General features: G+C 42.6%; 1 long non-coding RNA gene across 3 annotated transcripts in view; it reads right to left on the reverse strand.

Annotated features, from left to right (window-relative positions):
* Positions 1 to 483: 483 nt before the first annotated feature.
* The window catches only part of LOC103350482 (uncharacterized), a 49,248-nt gene continuing 31,447 nt past the window's right edge, over positions 484 to 18,284 (reverse strand). For 2 of the 3 annotated variants that reach the window (XR_011387995.1, XR_007908847.2), the window contains 5 exons: positions 14,502 to 14,700; positions 13,836 to 13,932; positions 6,779 to 7,008; positions 5,064 to 5,164; positions 484 to 3,715 (listed from right to left, as the gene is read on the reverse strand). This is a non-coding gene — a long non-coding RNA (uncharacterized lncRNA). The remainder of the gene's footprint in view (positions 3,716 to 5,063; positions 5,165 to 6,778; positions 7,009 to 13,835; positions 13,933 to 14,501; positions 14,701 to 18,284) is intronic. The other variant, XR_001794583.3, reaches the window with a different exon arrangement.

The raw sequence follows: 18,284 nt of genomic DNA on the forward strand, positions 1-18,284 counted from the left end.
TTGCTTCTGACAATGTGCTCTGTGTTCAGAAAAAATATTTCCCTATTATTTTTCATGTTGTTTCAATAAAATTGAGTTTTAATTATTCTTCCTGTTTTCATTACATTCATTTTTTTAAAAAATTTTTATTTGAAAGGCAGACTTACAAAGAGAGAGGGAAAGGCAGAAAGACAAGAGAGACTTTCCACCTGCTGGTTCACTCCGCAAATGGCTGTGACGGCTGAGGCTGGGCCAGGCTGAAGCCAGGGACCTAGAACTCCATCAGGGTCTCCCATGTAGGTGGAGGGGCCCATGTGCTTGGACCATAATGCCAGCCTCTGTATTATATTCTTACTCCAATATTGGCTCCATAGTGGGTCATTAAAACATTGGAAGAGTCATTCAAAAAGTGAACAAGTAAAATTCAAGAGAATTTGAGGGGGTGATGATTTTGCACATGCATCTGGAAAAGGAAATGCATATAGGAAGTAAATAGCAAATATTAGACATTACCGAAAAAGTGATCCATTTGGTCCCTGCTCCCAGTTCCATTGTCTTTGAAGCTGGCATTAATGGCGTTGAAGCACATATCAGAGCACTGATTAGAATCCCCAGCTATTCCACTTCTGATCCAACTTCCTGCTAAGGTTCCTGGGAGAGCAACAGCAGATGGTCCATGAGCTTGGGTCCCTGCCACTAGACTTGTGGCTCCAGCCTGGCCTAGCCAAGCCATTGTGGCCATCCAGGGAGTGAATTGGCAGATGGAAGATTTCTCTCTCTCTTTCTGTCTCTCCCTCTCTCTCTGTCACTCTGCCTTTCCAATAAATAGAAATAAATCTTTAAAATGATATCAGTGATAAAATAATGGCATGAAGCCATGTGATCTCGTGTCATTGTGAAACAGAGAACAGTAGCCTCTCTAGTACACCACTTGGATTCTTTTGAGTGAGCACCAAATAGCATTTTGAGTAGAAAATTGATTAATTTTATTATCAGAGTTAGATATGGGCCAATTACTTATATGCCTAAACCACTCGGTATCACAATAAGTCATTTTTTATTATATATGCCAAAAATTGGAATAAGATACTCTATTTCCAGGAAGTATGTAAAACCAGAGACAAAGTCATTAATAATCTTTTATTTGGAGACAAGAATGAGTCATTGGAAAACCTGGCAAATGGCACCTTTTAGATGTTTCACATTCTCAATAGCATGTGATATGATTGAGCAGTCAGCATCCCCTGGGCCTGCTGGGAAATGCTGCACTTTACAGTGAGATGAAAGCATTTCTTATGCAGAATGTAGATCAGCTTTTGGCAAATACACTTTAAATAAGGAAAAATATCCACTGACTTCTTATTTTGCTTCTCCCTGAAAACACATTACAGGAGGGAGATTTCTCATTTAGATTACACCTGTTTTGTGAGCTATGAGGTAGACAGGAAATGGTGCGTGGGGGTCAGAGCTGAAGGCGCCCCAGCTCTGTGTGCAGCAAAAACCAGCTTTACTAGAAGCAGAACAAGAGGCTGCGCAATGCCGGTCCCCATGCTGTGTGTTCACAGGAAGCAGGTGGCAGTCACCAGTGTACCTCCTGATCCTGATGCAGTGTTGAAAGAAATTGTGAAACCTGTGACTATGATTCTATTGTGATCCTGAGAGCATGTCTTTTCAGCCTGCTGTTCAGAGAAATAAGCAGCCACTGGGAGACTCTCAATAGGTAAGCTGGCCATCTCAAGGGCAGAAGGGCTTTACAAGGAGTGGTGAATTCAAGGTTAAAATGAAGACCATCTCCACAATGTTAAGTGACTTGCTCAAATGGAATGTTTCAGCATTATTGTCATTGCCTGAACAGGTGGAATCTAGCATCCCAAGATAAGATATAACTTTTAATGTTTAGGAAAATATATCATACTATGATGTTAAGAAGACTGAATTATGGTGAAGGCAGCTTGACATCAGGAATTTGGATCTTTCTCAGAATTTGATGAGTTTTATTTTCCCATCAGAACAATAAATAACAGACAATTGAGCACCTTCTAGAAATACATCTAGATGTCACAGCAGAATATAAATTCTTATATCTATACAAGACACTGTATCCATAACTGTAGAGTAAATAATTAATCCATTTCCTGCAGTCTCTCAAGGTAAAACATTCAGCCTTCCAGCTTTGGATATGGCATTCCAGAATGGTATGTGACAGGATGTTGAAGTCACCTCACTGGAATATCTCTCCATCTTTCCCGGGATCTGCTTGGGTGTTTATATCATAATTATCTCAGAGACTCACCAAACCCTTGATCCGATTTTTAAAGAACTATATTGGTACATTAGAATTTTCTACTTTAATTTTGCAAAAGACTGAAGAAAATAAAGCAAGTGGCTGTGCATCATGACTGGTATTTCAAGGTATTTTCGTTGTAGAGTCAAGTATCCAGGTATCACTACTTTGGTGAAAGATAAAAACCTGTATAGTCCTTTAAATTGACAAGAAACAAGAAATATTAATCTTTAAATATTATATCTTATATTTACATTTTTTTTTTGCCAGGCAGAGTGGACAGTGAGAGAGAGACAGAGAGAGAAAGGTCTTCCTTTTGCCGTTGGTTCACCCTCCAATGGCCGCCGTGACCGATGCCCTGTGGCCGGTGCACCGCGCTGATCCGATGGCAGGAGCCAGGTACTTCTCCTGGTCTCCCATAGGGTGCAGGGCCCAAGCACTTGGGCCATCCTCCACGGCACTCCCTGGCCACAGCAGAGAGCTGGCCTGGAAGAGGGGCAACCGGGACAGAATCCAGCGCCCCAACCGGGACTAGAACCCGGTGTGCCGGCGCCGCTAGGTGGAGGATTAGCCTAGTGAGCTGCGGTGCCGGCCTATTTACATTATTTAAAGGATATTTACAGAGTGCTGTTTTTGCACTGATACCCATGAAAAGTTTGCTGATACTAAGATTAAAAGGGCACAGTTTCATTCTACTTCAAATCTAGATAAACATCACAAAAAATGACATTGAGGTTTAGAATAAAATGCTCCTGGTAATAAAACAGGTGACCCTGTTGTCTTTTTACAAATACTGTTGGGAAACTTATCAGATAATCCGGAGAAGATGGGGGAGAGGGCTCCAAGAAGTCAAAATTTGAAGATCCTGTGTTTCAAGTCAACTTCCGTTCTTCTGTGTCATCATAATTTATTAGGATGATTTAAATTATTTATATATATATAAAGATCAGTATTTTTTAGATTGTTATATAATGAAATATTTTGTATCATTTAGGCTAGCTAAATTGGAATCTTTTTGCTTGTATGTTTTAATATCTAATATTATTGCTTATTGCAATGGCAATGCTTCCTATTCTCATTGTCTATTGAAACTTGGAATTTCATAATCATGCTGTTAAATTCTCACTAGGATAATAATTGTTATGCATCTTTATGTCCCTATGCAGACCATTTTTATTGCATATGTCTTCATTTCAGTAATGCAAGGGTAAGCATTTGTTTCCAATACAATTGCAAGCTGTTCTTAATGTAAACATCAGTATTCCATCAGCTTTACAAATCCACAAGCAACAGCACTTTCGTGAGCATCAGCATTCTTATCTCTATTCCCCCAGGGAATACATTTTCACTTTGATAATTTTACCTATATTTTTAGAATGAAATGTATGCTTCTCTCACATTGGAGTGATTGGAGTGATGAGGCGTATGCTCATTTATCATTAAGCAGGCAGTCTGTTTAAGGAAAAAGAGAGGGGTAAAGCATAAGACTCTATTATCAAACTCAACTTCTTATAAGAATTTTCCAGCATTTTAAACAAGATAGATTGATTGATTGATTTGAAAGGCAAAGTGACACAGAGTGGGAGGACATGAGACAGAGAGACAGAGAGAGAGATCTTCCATCCACTGGTTCACTCCCTAAATTCCCACAACAATCAAGGCTGAACCTGCCAGAAACCGGGAGCCGGGAACTCCACCCGGGTGTCCCATGTGGGTTGGCAGGGATCCAAGCACTTGAGCTATCATCCACTGCATCCCATGCATCTTAATAGCAAGCTGGATCTGAATCAGAAGAGCTGAGACTAGAGCTGGCACTCTAACATGTGGGTCACCCAAATGGCAGTTTAACTCATTGCACCACAAATACTTTCCAGTATTTTTAGTCAACCAAAGAGGAATCATTTCATCTCTGTCCTTGGTAACATTTCAACCCACATGCATTTTATGTAGTGGAACAAGGAGTAGAGGGGAAAACATATTTTTTCTTCCTGCCAAGTGGTCAGTCTAGTTGTTGGTTCTACCATTACTTTAGTGTCTGAGTGAGGATCAAAGGAATTAACCAAGATGGGGAGCAACAGGTGAATTAGTGTGGAAGCAACTTGTTCTCTTTTTACTGTTTTGGACATTTGAGTCTAATGTTGTTTGCTTGCCAACAAACCATGTTACTGACACCATCACCCTCCACTAATGAATAAGCATGATTTAACAAGAACATACTATATGTAAATAAGTGTGCTAATTATATATATTGCTTAATTTAAATCAGTTGTAACATCCACTTCAGCTATTAGGTCACTGAGGCTCACAGAGCTAAGTAACTTACCTTTGGTGATATGACAATGACAACACAATATGAAGCTTGAATTTCAACACAGGCCTTGGAGACTTCAAAACCTTAATTAAGGTAATATGAGAAACCATTTTCCTATACCTTTATATTACTCTGTTCTACAACAGAATTTTTTTTGCAAGTCCTTCAAGAAGAAAAGCTACACACTTTCTTCCAAGCATCATTAACTAGCAAGAAGTTTTATCTCTTTATGAAGTACATAGGAAAACATGGATCCTTTTGCTCAAGGAACTTGGGATCTGAGAATACAGATTTTAGAGATGCAAAAATAATCATAACAGCAAAAATCCGTTAAGCATCACAAAAGAAGTACAGATAGAGTTAATTTGATACCGAATTAACTTCCAGCTGGAGAGATCAGAAAACTGTCTTGAATACAGGCCAGATATAACCTAACTTAGAAAAAAAGAAGTGGAGATGCACACTGGCAAAGAAAACATGGATACTCACGCACAATTATTCATTTGGGGAGATTTCCCTAGCCTCCACTCACAGGGCTGGTGATAATGTATGTCTGTGAGCAAGCTATATTCTCTCTTTGAACATGTCCTCTGTAAATGAAAAGAAATGACATTGAATACTCACTCTATGTTCAGATTACAATTGGATTAAGAACCAAAGAGAAAAGCAATCCATGGGAGGGGAGAGAAATCTGCTCTCTTCCAAAAAGTTTATGGAAAAGTTGAATTAAGAGGTAAATTTATTTATTTTTGTTTTTGTTTTTGTTTTTGTTTTGCCATAGTGTCTTGGCTTTCCATGCCTAACATACTCTCATGGGCTCTTCAGCCAGATCCAAATGCCTTAAGGGCTAATTCTGAGGCCAGAGTGCTGTTTAGGACATCTGCCATTCCATGAGTCTGCTGTGTATCCCACTTCCCATGTTGGATCATTCTCTCCCTTTTTTGGGTGCAAAACAAAAGGAAATCCTTGCCAATCCTTGCCATTTTTTCAATAATATGCATTTTCCATGAGCTTTTTGAAGATTCTACAAATGCCTGTATTTCAATTTTCAGTTTTGCACAAAAGTCAATTTATTTGGTAATTTCATTTCCCAAGAACTGTTTGATGAACCCTAGTGTACACCTGAGCAACTGTTGCAGAGGGAGGGTGAGTGGGCTTGAAAGAGCTGAACGAAGATGGAAGCTCTTCCACAAACTTAGAAGACAGGTCTTGGGAAGAGCTCTCACATAGCCAGTTGATGATAATGCTTGATGTCTATCTTACCCCTACCTTTTGGCAAACCGTACTCATAGCCATCATTTCACTAACAGTTTACATAGCAAAAGGTGGCAGCAAGCTGCTCTTCAAATTCAGATTACTTTGAAAGAAACTTTATTTCAAAGGAACAGAGAGAGACTGAGATCTCCCATCTGTTGATTCACTCTCCAAATGCCCACAGCAGCCGGGGTTGGGCCAGGCTGAATCCAGGAGACAGGAACTCCATTTGGGTCTCCCAATTGCTGCTAGGAACCCAACTATTCAAGCCATACAATCTGGAGCTTCTGAAAGTTCACATTAGTAGAAATCTGGAATCTGGGGGTGGAGCCTGGACCAGATACCAGGCACTACCATAGGGGAAGCAGGCACCCTAACCACTGCACCAAAGTCCACCATCCAGCTACTTCTTGGGGCTGCTTGGTAGGCTGCCTGGACTCAGGTGATGTCCACCCACTGGAATTCCAGGGGAGATTCCCATGATGTCACAGTTTAAGAAATATAGATTACATGCCAAGCACAACACTGACACACAGTTGATGTATAGTATATGTCTACTGATAATCTGGGAAGATGTCATTGGGCCAAGCCAAGGGAATTTTCCAAATCATCTCACACATCTTTTTCTAGTAGCAAGTCAGGGGAACTTGCTGGAGATTGGAGATGCTGTTCCCAGAAGTTATTCTTGTCACATTTTAGTGACAGTAAGTTTCCCCTGAAAATTGTACAGTAAAGCCATAAAAGTAGACACTGAACCAAAGAACAATAAAGTATTCACTAATGAAAGTATGCAGACTATATTCTTAGAACAGTGCAAATGAAATAACACTAAGAGGAAAGTAAAACAAAAATTATATACACTATAATTATTTAAATAGCCATATGTGGAAAGATTTACAATAGACCTAAGATGAAAATAGTTATTTAGGTAAAGAGAATAAAGATAATACCTTGTAAAGCTGATTTAGTGATGAATTATTTTTCTAATGAAAATATCATTATGCTTTTTCCTTATTGTTATATCTTCAAGCCATACAGATAATATAAGAACTCCTTATATGATCTCACTTCCAAAAGAGGTAATGATTTTCAGCAGGTTACTGGAATACTTCCAGATTTTTAATTCATTTATAAGCATTCTCAAACATATTTCTCCATAAGCAGGACCACATTCTGCATTCTGTTTTACAACCAGATTGTTTTTAATATTAATATTAATAGTTTCTTATGACAGTAGAAACAATATAAGCTTATAAAGTCTCAAAATAATAAAGGATAAGTAATCCATTTGGAGAGAATTCTAGAAATCAAATACAGATGACAGACATGGTCTTTTCCTTAATTGCCATCGAGAGTGCTCCCAGGTGCTGCCCAACATTTCCTCACACGCAGCAGTCCCACAAGAAGGCCTTGCCCTCCACACGCAGAGGGAGGGCAGTAGAGGAATTCTGATGATGTGAAGGGAAGGGAATGCGACTTCAGCCCCATCTGTCATTTTGTGCCTGAGCTGTCAAGACAAGGCCCAGTGGACAAAAGGAAGAAAAAGTCACCTCTCTCTTTAATTAACTGGATGTGGAGCCCCAGGAATCCATAGGCGACCCTCAAAGAGGCAGCAGGTGAAATCTTCCCCAGGTGTGCGGCAGGCCCCCTGGATTGGATTTGATTGTCCGAGTTCACACCCCACTTTCCAAGGAGAACTCTAACCCGTGTCGCCCGCACCTCCCCTCTGTGTGCCTCCTCCCCCGGGGACGTTTGTCAGCTACAGGAGTTTATTACTCATTATCCTTATGTCATTCTGGCTAATAGGACTGAGGGCTTTCTGAGGTCATGTGGCAGTGCTGCTCCGTCTTAGAACCAGGCATGCTGGAAAACTGCAGCTACTAGAGTAATGAAGAAACGTGAGATTATGCAGCTTGGCCTGTGACATGCCCTTGGAGACCAGATTCTTGGGAATGAAGGCTTAAGATTTCTTAGGAATTCTTGATCCTTAGATGGAACAGTGTTATTGAATATCCTCAGATTATTAGAACTGCAATTTTCCACACAGGATCCATGGGCGTGGGGTCCTACACATACTCCTGTAAGCACCTGCGTTTTTCTGAAGTGAAAGTCTGATGCACACATCAGGTTGTTAAAAGTACGTATGATGCCTAAAATGTAAAAATCCCTTCCATCATCATTCCTAGATCTACTGGAGCAAATATTGAGGGTGCTGTGGCCAGATTCCCTTAGCTATTGCTTTCATGTCTCAGCATACTCTTGCCTCAATTCCAGCGTTCTTTTGCCTTTAGAGCCTCACACCCGTGACTTGATGATTCTGAGCAGCCTTGCAGAAAGCAGACTCTCGGGAGCTTGCCCTCTACCCGTGGCAATGATAGGGGATTTCAACTCAATCTTATCAAGGAGGCATGTACCAATGCCAGCGCACTTGGTAAAGTGATAAGAATAAGTACATAACCGATCAAAAAGATAGGGTAAGTGTCGAAGAGATTTCACAAATAAGACCAGTGTCTGCAAATAATGAAGGATAGAATTAAAAGGGAGGCCGGCGCTGCGGCTCACTAGGCTAATCCTCCGCCTTGCAGCACCCGCACCCTGGGTTCTAGTCCCTATCGGGGCGTTGGATTCTGTCCCGGTTGCCCCTCTTCCAGGCCAGCTCTCTGCTGTGGCCAGGGAGTGCAGTGGAGGATGGCCCAAGTACTTGGGCCCTGCACCCCATGGGAGACCAGGAGAAGCACCTGGCTCCTGCCTTCAGATCAGCGTGGTGCGCTGGCCGCAGCGTGCCGGCCGCAGCGGCCATTGGAGGGTGAACCAATGGCAAAAGGAAGACCTTTCTCTCTGTCTCTCTCTCTCACTGCCCACTCTGCCTGTCAAAAAAATTAAAAAAAAAAAGAATTAAAAGGGAGAGAACGATCCTGCGGGAGAAGCAGGACACACAGCAGACTCATAGAATGGCAAACGCCCCAAACAGCACTCTGGCCTCAGAATCAACCCTTGGGGCATTTGGATCTGGCTAAAAGGTCCATGAGAGTCTCACAGGCATGGAAAGCCATGACATGATGGCAAAAACAACCTAAATGAAAGATCCTGGTGAACAAGACCCCAGCAGAAGGAACAGGCCATCAAGGAGGGAGGCGCCTTTCTCCAAAGGGAGGAGGGAACCTCCACTGTATATGGCCTTGACTAAACAAGTTCAGAATTGGTGAACTCAAGGGGCTTCCATAGCCTAGACAGCTCATGGCAAGGGCCTCGGGGGATTGCTGACGTCATAAATAAGAGTACCAACTGTTAAATCAACAACAGGAGTCACTGTGTACATGCTCCCCACATAGGATCTCTGTCCTTAATGTGTTTTACTATGAAACTTAAAGACAACACTACCAGTCGAACAATACCCTATACCTTGTGCGGTTGTGTGAGTGCAGCCTGTTGAAACCCTTGTTTAGTGTATACTAAGTTGATCTTCTGTATATGAAGGTAATTGAAAATGAAACTCGATGAAGGGTGGGATGGGAGAGGGAGTGGGAGAGGGGAGGGCCACAGGAGGGAGGGAGGTTGGGGGGGAAGCCACAACAATACAAAAGTTGCACTTTGTAAATTAACATTAAATAAAAAAAAAGAAAAAGCATGAAAAGCCAGCTCCCCGCCTCAAAGGGGGCAGCCTAATGAGTAATGCATGCTCCGGCACACACTGTGGAATGGGACAGAAGTGGCAGCTACACCAGAGACTGGCTTCTTCCCTTCCCACTGGCTGCTTCCTCACTATCTTCCTGGACTTTCCTGAATAACTCAACCACACACACACACATGGCTTCTCCTTCCAGGAGACCTGCCCTGAGACAACTGCAAACTCAATGCCAACAGGATGGGTCAGCAGTCTCTTTCTTTGCCCCTGAAATTCTTAAAAAAACAATACTGATCACAGCTTAGCAATAAGATGGGTTGTAACCAAACTGCTGGCAACAGAGTTAGAGACAAAGGAAGAATTTGCAGCAGATGGATGCATACAAAGAGGACAGAGAAAAGGGAAAGAAAGTGGGAGGAATACTATTTGCCAAAAAATTATGAGGATCATTCATTTATTTACTCACTTGGTATCTATCATATTGCACTAGAAAAAGTTTTAAATGACAAAGGTTCATAAAGCCAATACTGTGGTGCAGGGGGTTAAGCTGCAGTTTGTAGTTGCTTTGCTTCCAATCCAACTTCCTGGTAATGCACCTGGGAAGCCAGCAGATGATGGCCCAAGTACTTGGGCCCCTGCCACGCAAATGGGAGACCAGGATGGAGTTCCTGGCTCCTGGCTTCAGCCTGGCCCAGCCCTGGCTTTTGCCGCCAATTGGTGAGTAAACCAGCTGTTTTGAGGTCTCTGTCTCTCCCTCTATCTGTGAAATTCTGCCTTCAAACGAATAAATCTTTAAAAATAACAAAAAGGAAAGGTTCCATAAATTATTAGCTGTTTGACTTTAGACAAGTCACTCAAATTCTCTGCCTTCAGTTTTCTTATCTGCAAATCAGGGATCACTGTACCTACCCCCCATTGAATTATTGGGAGGTTCAGATAAAGCAAAGGAAGTAAAAACACATTAAAGTTGTAAAGCATAATGAAACGCCATCTTTACCAACCATTCTCTGAGTCTCATGACTTAGACCACACTAGCATTTAACCAAGCTATAACAAGCATTTAAGAAATGTGTCTTTCCTGTTAGAGGTTTCTGTCTATCTGGGGGGGAAAAATCAACACAAAGGAATAGTGAAAGAGCAGGCATGCATGTCGGTATGCAATAATAAGTAGGCAATGAAAGAAAGTGAAAAGCATTTAGAAGACGGTGAGGTCACAGGGCCCTGAGGGAAGTGCTTACGGCCGAGTCACGCCTCTCTGGTAGGAGCAGACTTGTAGGAGCACTCCTCACATCATTGGTAATGACTTACGCAACATCAGCTTTTTCCTCCGGACTGTGAGATCCAGACGGCATCTGAGTGAGTCACCTAAGAATACCCAGTGCCAGCACAGAGCCGGGGTACAATAAGAGCTCCTGAATGATTACCTGATATGAAATAGACGTTTTCAGGAAGGTGGCATTTGGGTGGACAATTGGAAAATATGTTGCATTGCGAATGAAAGCAGAAACAATGGCAAAAACTTCAGACTCAAACAGGGTTGGTGCTCAGCATAGTAACAGAGAAAATGAGAAACCTAAGAGTCCTTTTTAAAAGGACTCTTGACTGCCAATGTGGTCGTTAGGTGTTTTCCCATTGGGGAGTCGCTGTAGGTTTTGTGGCAGAATCATAAGTGGAGTCAGCGCAATTGGAAGAACTTTCTGGCAGCAGTATGGGGCATATACTGTGAGGTAAAAATCAATGGGATGGAGCCCAGTTGGAAGGCTGGTGCGACAACTATGAGGCATGAGGAGCTGAAGAGTAAGACAAGAGAGCAACAGCTGGCCACAGGCACAAATCATCTCCATGGTCACCTACCCTTGTCTCCAGCTGCCCTTTCATAATTCAACCAGAGATCAATTTTTTGATTTTGAGGAATACAGCCTCAGTTCTTCACTATTTCCCAATGAGTGGCTTGGCAAAGAATAGATTTACATAGGACTAGAAGCTAGACTCTAACTACCCATCTAATGTATTTATTCAGAGGTTTCCATTTAGGTCGTGTTTGGCATGTGCTTAACTCTCTGCACTAACTTTGAAGCCAGCCTGTGCCACACAGATGTGATTGGCATTATTGAGTTACAGGCCTCAGGGGCAAAAACGACCATTTGTTTCAAGATACCTCAAAAGAGGGAAGGTGTTGTGGTACAGTGGGTTGACCAGCTGCCTGTGACACCAACATCCCATGTGGGCACTTGTTCAAGTTCTAGCTGCTCACATTATGATCCAATGCCCTGTTAACGTGCCCGGGAAAGCAGTGGAAGAAGAACCAAGTACTTGGCACTCAGGTGGAAAACCCAAATGAATTCTAGGCTTCTGGCTTCAGCCTGGCCCAGGCCCAGCCAATGTAGCCATTTGGCTAGTGAACCAGTGGGTGGAAGATTTCTCTCTCTCTCTCTCTCTCTCTCTCTCTCTCTCTCTGTGTGTGTGTGTGTGTGTGTGTGTGTGTGTGTGACGCTGCTTTTCAAATAAGCAAATAAATATTTTTAAAAAGTAAAACATCAGAAGAATTAGCCTGGCCTTTGGCATGGGGCTGGCAGCCAGGAGACCTGAATCTATTTCTAAACACATCACTAAGTTGCTATGGGATATTGGGTAAGTGTTTCTTCTAATTTTTCTTCAGTTTTCTCACTTGAAAATGACCAAGCTGGATTAGGTAATTGATTTTCAAACCTGCATAATCACTCACTTAGGAAACTTGTTAAAACCACGCCACGCCTCCTGAATCTGAAGCTTTAGGAACCGGACTCGGGAATCAGATTACTCACAAGCTCTCAAGGGATCTTGTGAAACCAGCCTGGAGCTGGCATAAGCAGAAGCATTCAGGAACCAAAGGATGAGATGTGTGTGTGGTCTTTTCCCAGCTCTTAAAATTCTGCTAAGAATTTTGTTTTGCGATTCTTATCTTAGTACTTATGCAAATAGTCATAAAAATGTATCTACTTTATCAAAATAAACCAGCCTAGAGTTAACAGTAGGGTGAGGTGCAGGGGTGGGTCTGGCATTGGGGCATAGCAGGGTAAACTGCAGTTTGCAACACCAGCATCTCATATCAGAGAACCAGTTTAAGCCCAGCTCCTCCGCTTATAACCCAGTTTTCTGCTAATGTACCTGCCAGGCAACAGAAGATGCTCTGAGTACTTGGGCCCCTGCCATCCATGTGAGACACCAAGATAGAGTTCTTGGCTCCTGGCTTCAGATCTGGATATCGTGACCATTTGGAGAGTGAACTAGCAGTTGGAAGATTCTCTCTCTCCCTCCCTCCCTTTTTCTCTGAACTTCAAATAAATGATTTTTAAAATAAAAAAATAAAAGTGAGGGGAGATACCACTAGCAATGGAGAGAACTTTTCTATAACTCTTCCTTTCTGCTACCATGACTCTCCGACTGCTCACAGCCCCAGTACTTTTATCCTCTTTTGCTCAGGTTCTGCTTCCGATGTGCCCCCTTCTCAGGAGTGCCAAGTGACATCCCTGAAATCTGAGATGTTCTCCCAAAGATACATAGGCACTACTCTTGTTGCTGTGTCCTGCTAAGCCAATTACACTAAGTTGTGTGCAAGGTGCCACGTGAGCCAAAGCCACTAAGCCTGCTGAGACAGCTGATGAAAGGGCCAGAGGCATCACCAACTTGCAAGTAATGGGTTTCCGCCACATGCTAACTGCAACCAATTGCCACTGGGAATTCTGAGGCTGCTTGAGGGTTGGCAGGAAATGCTTTGGCCAATTAATTATGTCTGTTATGGGAACAGCAGTGAAGAATGATGGAATGCCAAGGTTTACCATCTAGTCCAAATTGCCTCTTTTTCGTTTTCAGCTGTTTGTTTGGTTTTACAGATGAGAATACTGAAAGCCAGAGAAAGACACATCAAATTTGCACAAATACTGCAGAGACACTGATTCTCCCAGGCAGAGTTTTAGTTAGAGGCAGCAAGTCAAACTACAAGATTTGAGACTCTGTGTGTGTGTGGGGGGGGGGGGGGGGTGGAACCCAGGCAATACACCACAATGTGTTGCCTGCTACGCACTCATGTGGGCTTTCCAGATGATTATGTGTCCTTTTGAAGTTTAGAAAAAAACACCCCATAGGATTTCCCCAAGCAGAGTTATCTCAAGACAAGTACTTACTGCATTTTCTAACAGTTGCTATTTCCCCTTTGTTAAAGGGTCAGCTGTAAAATAATGCTTCCTTTGCAGAAAGCCTGTGTCGCTGGACAGATAGATAACTCCGGGATTTGCAGCAGCCACTGGAGCCTTTAACCCCGGGGTCACTCTTTCATCTCTCACCCAGATTAGGCCTGACAGCTGCACAGCAGCCCGCCCGAGAGGGAATGCCCAGCCACTCACCTCAAGATCATTGTCATCAAGTTTTGAAGCGTTTTGAAAATTTTGAAACTCATTTTATCCTTCTTTTTGTTCCAGTTGTCAGTCTTCCCACAAAAGGCTGGAGGAAGTTTAACAGAGCACAGAGACACTGAGTGTTAAAACAGGTATTGATGTCTGGCCCCAAGGCTCTGTCTGCAAGCCACAGGTATGAAGACTTTCACCGCATACAACCTGTGGCTGTGGGAGGCCCTGAGCAAACATCGCCCCTTGAATTGGAGGAGACATTCTCTGGCCACATTACATTAGAGTTCTGTATTCTCTGCTACCCCCTGCTTCCCCTGAAAAAAAAAACGGTTGCAACAAGACTGCAGATAGAAACTGCCTGACGTCCTGGTTGAGTTCAGATCGCTCACAAGTATAAAATAGAGATCACCTCAGAAATTATCCACTTCTATTGCAATCATAGTGATGGTTGACTTTATTACAGGATTGGAGAGTAGGAAATGATATATTATAAGTGGGACTGTTCTTACTGACCTAAAGCAATCATTCCCAACCTTTTTAACTAAAAGACACCTCATATTCAAACCATGTCCCATACCTTTCTCCTCCACTCCCCAACCTACACACATAGCAATGACCACACTTTTTTATATTCATGGAATAGCAAAGCATTTCCATACTCACGATTGTCGGCAAACTCTTGTAATAATTTCCAGTCTCCCAGACTTTCTCTGCAGCCCTCCAGTGAGATGCTTCTAACCAGAGGACTGGTTCATGCACACTTCATTACAGGCAACCACGTCTCCTGAAACCCCCGGTGGAGTCTCCACTCTGACAATTATGCGTGCTCTTCATGAATATATGAAGATAATAAGGATAAGGCCTAGAATAGAAAACCAAGTCAGTGACAATTTCCATCTCAGGTTATTACTTATTTATATTTATTTGTATCCCAAGTCTTTCTACAGAAGACTAAGCTTAAGTGATTCCCATGAAACATTTGCTCAAATATTGCAGATATTGTTGTTGCTGTTATTGTAACTCCCTCCACTTTCATAAATACTCTTAAATTGTTGGGATAATCATAGACCATTGTTGAACTTCTCTCTGTTTACTGAAGAGAGACATCATTGAGAATTGTAGTGGAAAGATTATTGATTGGATTAAGAGTCAGAAGAGCTATTCTGACAAATTATATGACTTCATTCTTCTAAACCTCAATTTTGTTATCTATAATTTGAAAAATGTTATTCCTGTTTCTGCCTTGTGGAGCAGTTACAAAGATCAAATATATTAGCATACATAAAAGAATTTGCAAGCTCCTACAGAATTCTTTTGTGTTACTTATAATACATTTTTCTGATTTTATAAGTTATGATAGTTTACTGAGGAAAATTGAAAAATGCAATAAAGTCGGGGGTAGTTAATACAACTAATAATCTTTTTTTACTTAAGATACTTGGAGTGTTATGGACTGAATTGTTCCCCAAAAATTCACATGCTGAAGCCCTGCATTGTGTTCCCCCAAAATTTATACATTGAGGCCACAATCCACAATGTGACTATATTTGGAGTCAGTGCCTTGAAAGGCATAATTAAAGTTAAATGAGGTCATAAAGGTGGATCTCTATTCCAATATGACTGATGCACCTATGAGACGAAGGAGAGACGCCGAAGAAGTACAAGCAGAGGAGAAGGCCACGTAAGGACTCAGCAAGAAGGCCGCCATCTGTGAGCCAAAAACAGGGGCCGCGGAAGAAAGCTGCCTGGTGGCACCTTGAGCCTGGGCCTCCAGTCTCCAAAGCACTGAGCAAGAAATTTCTGCCACTGAAGTCCCCAAGCCTGGTATTTTTATGGTGGCCGCTCCAGCAAACTAATACATGGAACATTTCTCTTTAAATACTTTAAAAGAATTTGATTTTCTTTTTTTTCAGATGTATTTATTTATTTTAAAGGCAGAGTTACAGAGACGCAGAGGCAGAGAGAGAAAGAGAGAGAGAGAGGTCTTCCATCTGCTGGTTCATTCCCTAAATGGTCACAGTGGCCAGAGTTGGGCTGATCTGAAATCAGGAGCCAGAAATTTCTTCCGGGTTTCCCACATGAGTGCAGTGACCCAAGGACTTGGACATCTTCAGCTGTGTTCCTAGGCACATTAGCAGGGATCTGGCTCAGAAGTGGAGCAGCCGGGACTCTAACCAGTACCCATATGGGATGCCTGCACTGCAAGCGGCAGCTTTATCGGCTACACCACAGCGCTGGTCCCAAAATTTGATTTTCTATAGATTCACTATTTGACACAATTCTGTAATCAGTCCTCTTTCAGGGGAATATTTAGGTCATTCTCAAGTTTTACTGTAATAAATAAAACTTTTAATATCTTTGTATGTTGACAAATCATGGTTTAGATGCGAAATGCTCTCCGAAAGGATCATAATATAAATGAAAGGAGATATTTATACTATTTTTGCAATTTTTCTGAGTTTAAAATTACTTCAAAATAAAAGTTAAAGAGAGCAAGAAAGAGTCCCCCCACCCCCACAACAGGAATAGAATGGCAAACAAATATTGATACAAGTGTTATCCAGCAGCCAATACTGTTTAGGCACTGGAACCAAAATGCCTTCCTGGAGATTAATATTCTGATTACAAACACCATCAATCAAACAGGGGATCCTAACACAAATGCTTTCCACTAGCAGGAACTTGACAATTTGGTGCACAGCCAGGCATGGTAGGGAAGAATGCTACACAGAAAATATCTTTCTAAAAGTGATTGCTCCAGCATAGAGAAGAACAGATGAAAGAGAAGAGGTGGGCTCCTCAACTTCGCCAGTCTTTTCCTTGATTTTATAAGCAATGATCATGGTCACATGGTGCTATGTCCCCCATGTTATCAATGAGATTTACTCGGGCTCATATAATTGGACTGGGCTTCCCAGGGTTTGCTGTATGTGTGACAGTTAAAGTTAAATATTTACTGGGCACCCATGCAGGTTTTGATAGGGGTTACAGAAATTCATCAGGGAGAGTTCCTCACTCTCAGGACGACAAACTAGTGAGACAAACACATGGAAGGGGAAAGAGTGAACTACCATAAAGACGGAAGGAAAGGACTCTTAATGGTGGCCTGCAAAACACTGAACGTGAAAGAGACCAGGGAAGCATTAATACAGGAGGGGGCATTGAAGGATAAATAAGGTATTGCTAAGCAGAGACGGACGGAAGAACTAAGCACCTAACATTCGAAAAGGAATGTTCCGGGGCCATGTGTGACACAGGGTGCGTGGGGATGTAAGGCCAGTAGTGTGGATTCAGATTACTGGGAAGTCAGCAACATTTTTTGTTCAATTTGCATTTTAAGATTACTGAGAAAATTGTAAACGGAAATAAACAGAAAAAAATATATACACAGCGTCTCTTACTAAGAAGAAAGCTTTGCTCCCTACCCCAGGCTATCCCATCTCTCAAATCTCAGTTCAGAAGGACACTGCTGCACTCTGCAGAGCCGGAAAGGCTCCATGTCAGCCACATACGACAAAGCTCTTCTGAGAGTCGTGCAGACAGGAAGCACATCGGTCAATGCAAGAACAAAGGTGTTGGAAGCATAATGCGTCTTCACTTGATAACACTGCATCTGCAGATCACTGTGTGACATTCTGGAAGCTGCACACCCTCTCTGAACCTTGGTTTTCTTTTCTGTCTAATACAGGCAATAAAAGCTACCTCATAAGAAATGTTCAATGAGAGAATGCACACTGGTTAGCTATAATGTGTTATGCAAATGCTTTTCTTACTAGAATAATTTGTGTATGTGTGTGTGTGTGTGTGTGCGTGCATGCAGACGTGTGTGGGAATGACAGGGAAGAAAATATTCTGTACTATTTTACCAGAAGGTGGCAGCATTTTGTTTGTTGGGTAGATCCTTTATTAACGCTAGCGGGTATTTTCCAGAGACCTCTTCAAGCAGTCAAGGAAATGTCATGGGAAGGTATTAGGAGCTGATACCCATATTTTCCTTTTCTGTGTTTGTTTGGATTTAAACTACGGGGAGATTGATACTTAGAAAAGTTTCAAGTCTCAGACGCTCCTTAAGGAGAAATTCCTTGTTCTGGCCCACACTTGCAGTGTGGGTCAGGGCCTCAGCCTCAGTGTGCTCCTGGCCTTTTAAAATGCGTTTTTGGGCCGGCGCCGCGGCTCAATAGGCTAATCCTCCGCCTAGCGGCGCCGGCACACCGGGTTCTAGTCCCGGTCAGGGCGCCGGATTCTGTCCCGGTTGCCCCTCTTCCAGGCCAGCCCTCTGCTGTGGCCCGGGAGTGCAGTGGAGGATGGCCCAGGTGCTTGGGCCCTGCACCCCATGGGAGACCAGGAAAAGCACCTGGCTCCTGGCTCCTGCCATCGGATCAGCGCGGTGCGCCGGCCGCAGCGCGCCGGCCGCGGCGGCCATTGGAGGGTGAACCAACGGCAAAG

The sequence above is a fragment of the Oryctolagus cuniculus genome, chromosome 4 (genome assembly GCF_964237555.1).
Source record: "Oryctolagus cuniculus chromosome 4, mOryCun1.1, whole genome shotgun sequence".
Lineage (NCBI taxonomy): Eukaryota > Metazoa > Chordata > Mammalia > Lagomorpha > Leporidae > Oryctolagus > Oryctolagus cuniculus.